This window comes from Pristiophorus japonicus, chromosome 1 (assembly GCF_044704955.1).
Source record: "Pristiophorus japonicus isolate sPriJap1 chromosome 1, sPriJap1.hap1, whole genome shotgun sequence".
Lineage (NCBI taxonomy): Eukaryota > Metazoa > Chordata > Chondrichthyes > Pristiophoridae > Pristiophorus > Pristiophorus japonicus.
Window position 1 is genome coordinate 43,318,496 of NC_091977.1, and position 13,069 is coordinate 43,331,564.

At 47.1% G+C, this 13,069-nt stretch overlaps 1 pseudogene; it reads right to left on the reverse strand.

Annotated features, from left to right (window-relative positions):
- The window catches only part of LOC139234928 (organic cation/carnitine transporter 2-like), a 109,253-nt pseudogene extending 102,882 nt beyond the window's left edge, over positions 1-6,371 (reverse strand).
- Positions 6,372-13,069: the final 6,698 nt, after the last annotated feature.

A 13,069-nucleotide genomic window follows, 5' to 3' on the forward strand; every position in this document is an offset into this window, starting at 1 on the left:
CCTTGGAAAGAAAAACAGTAAAAGGGAATATTATTTCAATGGGGAGAAATTACTACATGCTGTGGTGCAGAGGGACCTGGGGTTCCTTGTGCATGAAATCCCAAAAAGTTAGTTTGCAGGTGCAACAGGTAATCAGGAAGGCGAATGGAATGTTGGCCTTCATTGCGAGAGGGATGGAGTACAAAAGCAGGGAGGTCCTGCTGCAACTGTACAGGGTATTGGTGAGGCCGCACCTGGAGTACTGCGTGCAGTTTTGGTCACCTTTCTTAAGGAAAGATATACTAGCTTTGGAGGGGGTACAGAGACGATTCACTTGGCTGATTCCGGAGATGAGGGGGTTACCTTATGATGATAGATTGAGTAGACTGGGTCTTTACTCGTTGGAGTTCAGAAGGATGAGGGGTGATCTTATAGAAACATTTAAAATAATGAAAGGGATAGACAAGATAGAGGCAGAGAGGTTGTTTCCACTAGTCGTGGAGACTAGAACTAGGGGGCACAGCCTCAAAAAATGGAGGAGACAATTTAAAACCGAGTTGAGAAGGAATTTCTTCTCCCAGAGGGTTGTGAATCTGTGGAATTCTCTGCCCAAGGAAGCAGTTGAGGCTAGTTCATTGAATGTATTCAAATCACAGATAGATAGATTTTTAACCAATAAGGGAATTAAGGCTTATGGGAAGTGGGCGGTTAAGTGGAGCTGAGTCCACGGCCAGATCAGCCATGATTTTGTTGAATGGCGGAGCAGGCTCGAGGGGCTAGATGGCCTACTCCTGTTCCTAATTCTTATGTTCTTATGTTCCATTCTCAACCGGGAACACTCGATGGTGCAGGTAAACATTCCGTACACCTCATCGTGGGACTGGGCTGCCTCTCTGACTATCGCTTCATAATCCACGCTGGAATCATGGCCCTCTGCAGACTCTTCATCAACACGGTGACTCCTTTTTCTTTTACACATTCACTAGAGGTGGCTCTTTGTGCTGCACCCTTTGCACAAATAGTCCTTAAAACGGCATCGGTGAGCCCGGTGATTTCCTCCGCAACGTCAGCATGGTGCTAACCGATTAGCCCCCCTCAGCAGACTCAGAGTTAAGGGACACTGGGGCCTGTTCTCTCTCCCCTGAGGAGGTTCACGTTCTACAGTCCTGCCTCTAAAAGGCGCCAGTCTGTGTACAGTACTTGCCGGGTTTGAGTAATCCGCCTAGAGGTCGCGGTCATGAATGCCTAGCTCATGGTGATGACCTTCTGCAGTGTGACTGTGGTATCCGCAGATAGTAGCCTGTGAAGAAGGCCCTCGTGGCTGATTCCGATGAAAAGATATCCCGCAGTGCTTCAGTGAGGTGTTCGCCGAAATCACACGGTGCCACCAGCCTCCTGAGGTCTGCAGCATATTTCGCAATTTCCTGGCCTTCGGGCTGACGGTGGGTGTAAAACCGGTGTCTGTCTGTGAGGATGCTCTCTTTGGGCTTGAGTTGTTCTTGGATCAGCGTTACAAGCTCCTCGTACGTCTTGGTTGTTGTCTTCGCTGGTGCCAGCAAGTCCCTGACGAGGCCATAGACGTGGGCCCACAACTGGTGAGCAGGATAGCTCTGTGGTTATCAGCCAGTGTGGCCGGATCATCGCCTGTCAGGTCGTTTGCTGTGAAGAAATGGTCGAGCCGCTCCATAAAGGCGTCCCAATCATCCCCATCGGCGAACTGCTGCAACGTACCAAAGTTAGCCATTTTCGCGTGAATGTCCATAATCTCGTCGCCAATTATTATGCCTTTAGATGCTCTGATAATGACTCCGCAAGACAAAGTATTGTACTTGAACTGTAGCGACCTTAGTCCATTTAATATAACTCCAGAGTGAGGATACCACATGATGCACTCCCTTTTATACCTGGGTACCTGTGGTGTACAGGTGACCCCTGGGCCTACACCAGTCGCACCCTCTGGTGGTGCCAGCATAGTGCATACAGTGTGAACCTTGTTGATGGTACCTGCGGTAAACAAGTCTCCATCTTATGCAACTATACAGTGACTACACAGAGAGTATATCTATAGTCTACATATATAATACCTCCCAAGTGGTCCAAGCATCAAAAGCTCTGCTTCAGCTCCAATTGTTTTTTCAATAATATTATGTGTGACTATATGGCTCTTATTATATCGTTGTTCGGCTTCTGTCTGAGGGTTCCGCAGGAGGGTCAAGAGCCGTACCCTTTGTCCCCTAGCACCCAGCATTTACTTGTGGCTCAGACTTCAACAGGTCAGACACAGTGCTCTCACGCAAGATGTGCGCATCATAGATGCTCTCTGGAAATTAGGCACGTTGAGGGAGTGGAATCCCTTACGGTTTCGGTACACCTCCACCTCCTGTAATGGTGCTCGCGGGGCAATAAGGGAACAATCACCAGCATTCTGCACCTTGAGGAAGCCGACAATGCGTGCAAATCCCAAAGCCCTCTTACTCTGTGCCTCCCTGGTAATTGGGAAGTTTATAAATTCCATCCGCCGTGCATACAGTGCTTCGGTTACCTGTCGAATGCAGTAATGAGTAATGTCCTGGGAAATGCAGCATATGTCCCCAGTTGATGCCTGAAAAGAGCCGCATACATAAAAGGAAAGTGCCACAGTCACCCTTACCTCGACAGAGAGTACAGAAATGTTGGTGGTACTGGGCTGCAGGTCTGCCTTAATGAGCTGGCAAATCTCATTGATCACCTCTTTTTGGAAGCACAGCCTTTGAACGCACTGTCGATCGGTCAGGTCCAAGTATGAGCGCTTCTCACCGAAAATCCTTTGGGTGTAAGGCCTCCATCTCCTCATCAGTCTGCGACCTTCGACATTACCCTGATAATTCTGCTCAATAGACTTTCTCTTATCTGACTGCTGCATTAGACAAGTGGTCAGCATTACAGGCTGAGATAGTACAGACCCCATTCTTTTTAAATCTCCAGAATCTCCTCAAATATCCTGAGATAAACTCAAATTATTTTTCAATTAAAAAAATATTCAATCAAATGCCTTGTATCTTAATAATGTACTCAGTACCAGTAGAAATACCTTTACCACTGTAAATCCCACTGTAAAGTCACTGTTCACCTCTGAAATACTGAGGTCTACTTTTGCTGACTGTTCCTGAATTCAAAATTACGGCATCGAACATTACCGCCCACTTAAGATTGAGTAAAACCATCTTCTCCAGGATGGTATGCAGCTCCAGTGGTATGTCGTCGGTATGTCAGCAAACTTGCACTTTTTGAGCTGTATGCAGGCGGTTCTACATGGTTTTTAGTGTCTTCTGCTGTGAAGAATGATATAAAATATTTGTTCAAATCTCCGCCATTTCCCTGTTCCCTATTATCAATTTCCCAGCTCATCCTCTAAGAGACCGACATTTACTTTAGCTATTCTCTTCCTTTTTATATACCTGTACAAGCTTTTGCTATCTGTTTTTATATTTCTTACAAGTTTATTCTCATAATCTATCTTCACTCTCTTTATAATTTTTTAGTCATCCTTCGCTGATTTAAAAAAATTCCCAACCCTCTGGCCTCCCAATAATCTTAGGAACTTTGTATGCTATTTTTTTCAATTTAATACCATCCTTTACTTCCTTAGTTAACCACAGATGGTTCTCCCTTCTCTTAAAGTCTTTGGGCTAGACTTTCCATTTCAGATCGCTGGGCTAGTGCCCATATATCAACCAAAAAGGCAGGCTATCGCCCATTTTGCTTAAAAAATAGAAAGTTGGGCCGGTACATCGGCGGAAAATTGCTGGCCCAACTTTCGTGTCACATCGCCGAGGTGATCGCTGGGGTGATCGCCCACACATTGCCCAGCGCAACTTTTGGCACATCGCCCACATGTCGCCGGGCTGATCACTCGCCGAAAAGATCGCTGGACATCACTGGAGAAAAGCTGCTTTTACCTGGCCTTCCTCACAGAACTCGGCACTACAGACGCCATTTTGAAGATCAGAGGAAGTGAGGAGGCTGCTTAAACAAGGGGCTTATAATTTGTGAGTTATTTAAGGGCCTTTTACTGATCGATCCACTCACATTTATACTTATATTTATAATTTATATTTTATAAATAATTTTTAGTAAAATGGTATTTATAACAACAGTGATAGTGATAGTGATAATAGTGATAGCGATGGGGCCTGTAGCTTCTCTACCATTACTTGTAAATGCTCACATGCTGGCGTCTGAAGTTGAGTTAAGTAAAGGGTTTAGTGAAGGGGCCAATCGAAGGGGTGGCAGACTAATGCGGAGGTGGAGGTGGAGGAGGAGAACGTACAGCCGACGAACTTACAGGGAAAAGCGATCTTACCTCAACTTGTCTGATAACGTGTGTATTAGGAGGCTGCGCTTCCGGAAGGAGGTCATCGATGAGATATGCCAACTCAACAAGAGGGATCTGCCACCTACCAGCACCAACAGGACCACACTGCCCGTTGAGGTTAAGGTTACTGCGGCACTATCCTTCTATGCATCGGGCTCCTTTCAGGCCTCAGCTGCCGACATTTGTGGTATCTCTCAGCACGCCACACATTGCTCCATTCAACAGGTGACTGAAGCCCTTTACACTCGCAGGATGGACTTTATAAAGTTCCCTGTGACCAGGGAGGCACAGACTGGGAGGGCTTTGGGTTTCTCAAGAATAGCAAATTTCCCCAAGGTGCAGGGAGCAATAGACTGCATGCACATTGCCCTGAAAGCACCTTTACAGAATATGGAGGTGTTTCGTAACCGAAAGGGATTCCACTCCCTGAATATGCAGCTCGTTGTCGACCACAACCAAATAATCATGGCAGTAAATGCTAAATTTCCAGACAGCATCCATGATGCGCACATCCTGCATGAGAGCACTGTCTCTGACCTGTTTGACAGTCAGCCAGAAGGTTATGGTTGGATGATGGGGGATAAAGGATATGGCCTTACCAGCTGGTTCATGACCCCCACTGCGTAATCCCCTGATGGAAGCCGAGAAGCGTTACAATGAAAGCCACATAGCTACAAGCAATATCATCGAAAAGACAATTGGAGTGCTCAAGCAGCGCTTCAGATGCCTGGACATCTCTAGAGGCAGCTTACAGTATGACCCTAACCAGGTCGCTGAGTTTATTGTGGTGTGCTGCATGTTGCATAACCTAGCTATAAGGAGAGGACAAGAATTGACAGAAGGGGCTGCCAGTCCACCTCAGGAAGGAGTGGAGGCGAAAGAGGCAGAAGATGAGGAGCAGGAGGAGGAGGAGGAGGCTGGTAAGGACCTCGGGGAGGACAATCAGCCTGCCGATGAATCCATGGTCCCACCCCTACCACTCCCCCCTCCCCCCCCGAAGACTGGAGAAACCCCGTGGGAGTTACGCGGCTGCAAAGCTGTTGTGCCAGCAGCTCATAAATGAACGCTTTGCATGAACGTACATTGGGGACAATCACAGTTACAGTTACGGTTAGACAACAGTTGCATTTGAGTTGAGTTACATTTCATCCTTGCCTGGTCTGGCCTGGCCATTGTTGTACAACAGTTGCATTCATGTTTTACCTTAACTTACGTTATTACAAGACACCGCACAGCAATTGTAAAATTCAATAAATGTTTTTATTAATTTAACAATATTGTAATTAATTTTTTTTGAACTGTAACTACCCCCCCCCCCCACCACCTCCGAACAATCATCCAACAACAATAAAAAAAACAAGAATAATAACAATAACAATTAAACACCCCCCCTCCCGCTACCTGCGGCCATGTTTCCCTCCAGATCCTGTACCTCCCGCATCTTAACACCACCCTGTTTTGGTCCCAGGGTAGCACGACGAGTCAGGCATGCAGCGGATGACGGCAAGACTTCCTACAGTGGTGGGGGTGATGGTGGTGCGATCGCCTGTTGGGGGGTTGTTGCAGGGGAAGACGAAGCTGGGGCATCGCCTTCCGAGTCAGAAGGAAGTGCTTCCTCCTTACTCGCTTGTGTGCTGGTGCTCGTGGTGATTCCGATCACGGCACCCTGTGTGCAGTGCAGTGACCCACCAACAACGCATGCTGCAAGGCATCGATGGAGGTGGTCGGCACATGCATCTCCAAGAGCATCTGCTGCGAAAGCCCCCACTTGGCAAGCACACACCCGGGACATGTCTCTCGTGAACACCACGAATGCCTGGAGATGCTCGCGACTAATCGCGACACTCTCTTCGCACAGTCTGGTCAAGCCCTCTATCCGATCGGGCAGAGGATGCGTGTGCTGACCTCGCTGACCCAACCTCCATGGGGTTGGCATGTGTACTGTTAAACGTCTTGGCGTCGCCGGCTGCACTCCGCTTGGTCCCCCTACCTCTTCAGTTGAAACCGACAAAGTGGCCGCAGGTCCCACATCAGCCATGGTGATGGCAGGGGCATCCTCTTCTGATTCCGTGATGGTCTATTCCTCCTACTCCTCATGGTCGCTGCTCTCTTCCTCCTCCCCTCCCATGGTGAGGGCCACCTGCAGCTGGAGGGGGAGGGCTTCTGGTCGCGCCTCGCTGTGCATGGGCATTGGTGGACCTGCAAAACACAATTGAGCTTATTGAGCTTATCAGAACAGAAGGGTACACATTCTTGCGCTGCTTTGCGCTGGCATACGAAGGAGGAGCAGCAGTATTACAATAAATGAGACCAGAGACGTTACATAACAACGCATCACACGATAGTCCTTATGGTGGTAAATCCAAGTTGAAATTCAGTGACCCAGCGAGCTCTGGAGGCTGGATCAGTCGGAGAAAGACAGAATGATAAGGGAGCAAATATTTATGGGGAGCAGACAGAGAAGGGTATAGATGACCAGATCGCCTGCTCCTGCTCTTATCTCTTGTCAGCCTGAGAGTAGCACAGAGGCTTCATGGGAATCAGGATAGCTGCATGCATAACATGACATCATTCTTATATTATAATGAAATGATATACATTACTTTAACACTGCTTGACGCAAGCAAGAGCTCTGCCTCACCACGGGTGGCCGACCGAGTGTGGCCCCCAACCAGTGCCACTGCCCGTTCCTCTAACTCCGTGAGCGAAATTAGCTCGGCAGGGCCTCCTCCGGTTCGCCTTCGCTCAGACCTATTCTTCGCTAACTTCTTCTGCAAACGTGAAAAGAGCATGGCATAAGCTCATTGACTAGGTAATATCCTGGAAAGACTGCAGTTGTCAACGTTATATGCTAATAGGGTTTTTTATCCACAATTAATGCACGGTTGTAACAAAGATCATGTTCAGGAGCTAATGTTTGACAAAAACATCTCTCTCAACTACAACCTCCATTGAACTCTGCAATGACAGGATGTTCCAAAGTGTCCCAGGGCAGACAGTGAGCAAGGGCAGCTCTCCCCCAGTCCATGCTGGTCACTGAGTAAGTGACAGCAGCCAGAGAGACTTAAAAAGGGTGCAGGTTCATAGCCCTGTCCAGATCTTAGCAGGGAATATATGTAATATGTATGTAAGAATAACAAGCTTAAATTCAATCCAGGAGATTTATAATTATAATTAGAATTTGCATCGTTACAATATAAAATCTATACTTACTCTTGCCAAAGTTCCAACGCTTCCGGCACTGGTCGGAACTCTTCGGCTCATGGAACGCCGACAAAACCACGTCGGCAATCTCACCCCAAATTTTTCTGTAGGCCCAGGGTGGAGGTTTCCCACACCCACCCCGGGTTAATTGGACCCACTGGGAGTGCACCTCCTGGACGAGGGCCTTGTTCGCCTCATCAGAAAAGGGCTTTGCCCTCCACCTGCCCCCTGCCACATCTTGCACACTGTTTTCTGAAGAAGACATTTTTGTGACAGTTTCTCTTTATCTCTCTCTCTCTCTTTCTCTCTCTCTCCTCTGCGACTCTGCTTTCCTCTCCTCTCTCTATCCTCTCTCTCTCTCTCTCTCTCCCCCTCCCTTTGCCTTCTGCACGTGTGGATGACCCCCGACCTCCCGAAACGCGGGAAAACCTGTTTACCAAAAAAAACGATGCGCAGAAGGCCGTTGCTAGGGAAGCTTTGCCTTCCATATCGCTCGGCTATCATTTCGCCCATTTCACATCGCTGGCTTATCGCTGAGCCGAAAGTCGCGATCCCAAAAATGGACGATGTTCCAGTGATCATGAAGGCTGACACATCGCCAAGGCTGGAACTTCGCCCATTTTTTGGGCCCTAGCAATCTGAGTGGAAAGTCTAGCCCCGATCCTTCTCACTGGAATATATTTTTGTTGAGTGTTATGAAATGTCTCCTTAAATGTCTGCCACTGATTATCAACCGTCTTACACTTTAATCTATTTTCCTAGTCCCCTTTAGCCAACTCTGCCTTCATACCTTTGTAATTGCCTTTATTTAAGATCTGGACACTGGTTTGAGATCCAACCTTCTCACCCTCCAACTGAATTTGAAATTTAACCATGCTATGGTCACTCTTTCCTGAAGGATCCTTTACTATGAGATCATTTATTAATCCTGTCTCATTACATAGTACCAGATCTAAGATAGCCTGCTCCCTGGTTGGTCCCACAACGTACTGTTCAAGGAAACCATCTCGGATACACTCCATGAACACTTCCTCAAGGCTACCCTGGCGAATTTGATTTATCCAATCAATATGAAGATTAAAATCACCCATGATTATTACAATACCATTCTTACTAGCCTCCATTATTTCTTTATTTATACTTCGTCCAACAGTGTAGCTACTGTTAGGGGGCCTTTAGACTACGCTCACCAGTGACTTCTTCCACTTACCGGGGTCAAGTTTCGGGCCGCGCCTAGAACTGCGCAGCCCCACGAGCCACGCCTGATTTCCGTGCTCAAAAGCGCGTCGAAAACTTATAGAGCAACTCTCCGGTTCACTGCTGCTCCTGTCCAGCTCGGTGCGGCGTGGCGAGATCTGCAGGGGGCGGGGCCAAAGCGGGGCGCCGATTCTGAGACTGCGGGAGTGGGGGAGTGGGGGAGTGGGGGGGCTACATCCGAGAAGACGACATCGTGCCGGCAGCCCTGCGCACGCGCACTGGAGCGTGCAGCTTGAAGGCTGCTTGCTGCCGTCCCGCCCCTGTCTCCTGGCCGAATGACCTGATGCTCCGCCGCAGCTCGAAGGCTGCTTGCTGCCATCGTTGCACTGACGCCGCCCGTCTCCTGGATGAAAGGTCTGAAGCTCCACAGCTCGAAGGTTGCTGCTGCTGCTGCTTCACACAGATAGGAAAATTAATAGATTTTTTATTTGCTTTATTTATAATTTTTTATTCAGGATGGCTCTTTATTTGTATAAGTTAGACTGTTGAATGCTTGTAGAATTTAATTACTTCCCTTTCTCCCCCTCCCCCCCAACCCCCCTCGTTCCCTACGCCTGATTTGTAACCCAAGCCTGATTTATAAGTGTAGGCCAGGTTTTTCTGAGCGTACAAAAATCTACACTTACTCCATTCTAAGTTAGTTTGCAGTAAGTTTTCGCTGCCTAAACTTACAAAACCGGTGTAAGTGGCCGGACACGCCCCCTTTTGAAAAAAAAATCTGTTTTAAAATGAAACTGTTCTAACTCACTAGAACTGAAGCAAACTAACTGCCGAGAATTGCAATTTCTAAGATACTTCATTCTAAACTAGTTGCTCCAAAAAAATAGGAGCCACTCAGGCCGAAACTTGACCCCATAATTTCTTATCCACGCAAACTGATTCTACGGGCCCAAGTTTCCACAGGATAAAAAACGGGTGCCCCTCCGAGCTGGGCACCCGTTTTTCACGCCTAAAACAGCGCCAGAAAAAAAACGCGCTATTCTCGAGCGCTTTGCATCTCCTTGTCTGTTTGGCGCGGCGCCCAGGGGGGGCGGAGCCTACACTTGCGCCGATTTTGTAAGTGGAAGGGGGCGTGTACTATTTAAATTAGTTTTTTTCCTGCCGGCAATGCTGCGCGTGCGCGTTGGAGCGTTCGCGCATGCTCAGTGTGAAAAAAAACATTGGCAGTCGGCCATTTTTGTAGTTCTTTGTAGCTGTTTAATTTTTGAAAATTTTTTAATAAAATCACATTGCCATCAGCACATCAGCACTGAGGCTACCCTTCTCACTGTCTCCTTCCCCTCCCTCCCCTCCGCAGCAACAAACGGCTGTCTCCTTCCCCTCCCTCCCCTCCGCGGCAACAAACGGCTGTTTCCTTCTCCTCCCTCCCCTCCACAACAACAAACCGCTTTCTCCTTCCCCCCCCCCCCCCCCCGCTCAGCGGCAACGAACGGCTGCAGAATTCTCCCTGGCTGAAGCACTTTCACACAGGTAGGAAGATGGTTTATTTAATCTTTTCTTTGCTTATAAATGTTTATTCAGGTTGGATTTATTTGTAGAAGTATAAATAAGGATTTATTGTAGAATTTAATGACTTCCCTTCCCCCCCCCCCACCTCGTTCTGGACGCCTAATTTGTAACCTGCGCCTGATTTTTTAATGTGTAGAACAGGTTTTTTCAGTTCTACAAAAATCTTCACTTACTCCATTCTACTTTAGTTTGGAGTACGTTTTCACTGTGGAAAGTTTCAAACCAGGCGTCAGTGGCCGGACACGCCCCCTTTTGAAGAGAAAATTCTGTTCCAAAGTAGAACTGTTCCACCTGACTAGAACTGCAGAAAAAAAAATGTGGAGAATTGCAATTTCTAAGATAGTCCGTTCTCCACCAGTTGCTCCTAAAAATCAGGCGCAAATCATGTGGAAACCTGGGCCCATAATCTTGATCTTTTGAGCTAATATCATTCCTCATTACTGCACTGATCTCATTCTTTATTTGGCAGCTTATTTGGCAGCACCTCCCAAACCAACGACCTCTACCACCTAGAAGGACAAGGGCAAGTGGGAACACCATCACCTGCAAGTTCTCCTGCAAGTTACACACCATCCTGACTTGGAAATATATTGCCATTCCTTCGTCGTCGCCGGGTCAAAATCCTGGAACTCCCTCCCTAATGGCACTATGGGAGTATCTTCACAACAGGGACTGCACCGGTTCAAGAAGGCTGCTCACCACCACCTTCCCAGGGGTATTTAGGGATGGGCAATAAATGCTGGGCTTGCCAGCGATGCCCACATCTCATGAACGAATAAAAACACTTTTTTTTTTCCAATTTATCTCCCCCGTTCCATTCTCACCGCTCAAAATCAGTTTTTTGATAATCTATTACCCTTGTCGTTTGCCTGGTTGTTCCCTTAAGCTCACTTCTCTTATCTGCTCTGATTTATTTCCCATTGTAGATCCATCAGTGATTCCTCTATTTTTGGGCTTCTTATGGACTGTGTGAGAAAGGAATGTGAGAAATGCAGTCGAAATACTCCATTCCCTTGTCCCCTCCCTCATTCTTCTGCATGGCTGTTTATTTAGGGATTGTTGAAATATCCCATAATTATTATGTTATATCTTTTAATCATTTAATTGATTTGCTTACATATTTTTCCTCAGTTTCCCTTCCACTATTAGATGGTCTGTAGAATAACCCTGTTGGTATAATTTTAACTGAGCTGGAATCTATGATCCCCCAAGGCACCTGTGTCCTATATGGAAAAACGCAATTATTCAAAAGTTTCAGTTAAATTAAGAAAATGAACAAGTTGCTTCAGTTACAGAGACAGTCTGACAAAAGTTAGCGTAACCTAATCTTGCTCGTTACAGGTGGCAGTGTTTTGGATGAGCTGACGCTACAGAGCCTGGAGGAAGGGAGGCCTGCCAGAAGAGCAACAAAATATTCAGCTGTGTATTCAATTTGGCACCCGCAGCTTGTCAACACCGATGGCAGCAATTTGGGTGGGCAGCGGCCCATACTTGTTCTCTGGGCCCAGGGTGAGCACTCCTGCTTCTTTGCAGTAGCCTCTAGTGCTCCTTTCAGGACCATTGGTTCAGCCTCTGTAGATCGGGAAAAACGAGTTGGAGCTTGCGAGGCACAAACACTGCCTAGTCGCTGTCCAATTTCCTAAAACCAGCATAGGCCTGCAGGCACCCTGGGTGACTAAAGGTCTGCCTGATTCCATGTTGCGCAAGGGTCAATCGGACGCAGGGGATCGCGACCTGAGTTTGGACCCCGTTTCACCTATTTCATGTCCAAAAAACGGGTCTTTGGAAATGTTAGCATTTCAAGAAGATTTGGAAGACTTACACATTGGATTTTCAAATATTGTTTCTTCTCTTCTTTTCATGCTTAATTGCCTCAGTCATGATGCTGCTCATGTCTGTAACCTGTAACAAGAAAAGTGTAAGCACAACTAATGAAATTAATATGATTTACTAAGTTCAATCGGCACCGCCCATATATGGACGATATTTCCGATGGTAGTGGTTGTCCCACCTTTAAGAACCGCCGGAATATCGCCCATTTTAAAAACTGCTAGTTTCGCATTTTTTTATTTGGGCGGTAACAGTAGCAATATTAAGTGGGCATTAGTGATCTATTCAGTCGTGCAAGGCCAGCATCCCCAGCAATGGCCGTTCTACGCATGCGCGATTTTTTTTTTCCGGTAGGAAGGTCATGGGTCGCCTGCGCATGCGCAGAAGAGAAAGGGAAGGAGAGAGAGCGCGCGAAACACACAGGCTTGCAGCCAGATCAAGTGGAGGAAGAATATTCGAGGTTTTAAAAGTTTGAAATAAATTATAATACATTTCAAAGAGAAATTATGGACATTGAAGAAGTTGTAATGAATGACATGGGTGTGGTTGGAGGGAGAAAAAGGGCCAAGCGATTTTCGGATGAGGCCAACGCAGCCTTGGTCCACGAAATGGAAAGCAGATGGAGCCAATTAATCTAGGGTGGGCATGGGAAACACCCCCCCCCCAAATGTGTACCAACGTGTATGGGCGGAGATCGTGAAGGTGGTGTCGTTGGCCACCCACGATTATCGGGAGCCGAGCCAGTGCCGCAAGCGCTGGAATGACCTGGTTGCGTCTGCGAGAGTATGCACTAACTTTAATAGCTTTAATAACTTTAAGTATGCACTGACTCATTACTTAAAAATGTAAATCTGCCAGATTGTAATTAAGCTTGATGAGCTGGGTAATCTTGGTGTCACGCATTACTTCCTATCCACGATCTTATTACATTGCTTC